Source organism: Propithecus coquereli, unplaced genomic scaffold, assembly GCF_000956105.1.
Source record: "Propithecus coquereli isolate 6110/MARCELLA unplaced genomic scaffold, Pcoq_1.0 Scaffold450, whole genome shotgun sequence".
In the NCBI taxonomy this organism is placed as follows: domain Eukaryota; kingdom Metazoa; phylum Chordata; class Mammalia; order Primates; family Indriidae; genus Propithecus; species Propithecus coquereli.
The window spans coordinates 825,688-825,922 of NW_012150286.1; positions in this window are offsets into that span (position 1 = coordinate 825,688).

Sequence of the window (235 nt, forward strand, 5' to 3'; positions counted from 1 at the left end):
ATAGAAGCATTCATTTAAAAAAAAGAAAAAGCTTTCTTTGCTTTCCAATTCGGTCAAAAAACAAGCCCCAGCAACATCTGTAACCAATTCAAAATTGGTTACATTAAATTGGGGCCTCTTTCTAAGGCATAACATCATGTATGTGTGTTTGTGTGTGTGTATTCAAAAATATGTATACACACACACAATTTGAAAAACAACTGAAGACAATATCAAGTAACTCCACTGTGTTTCT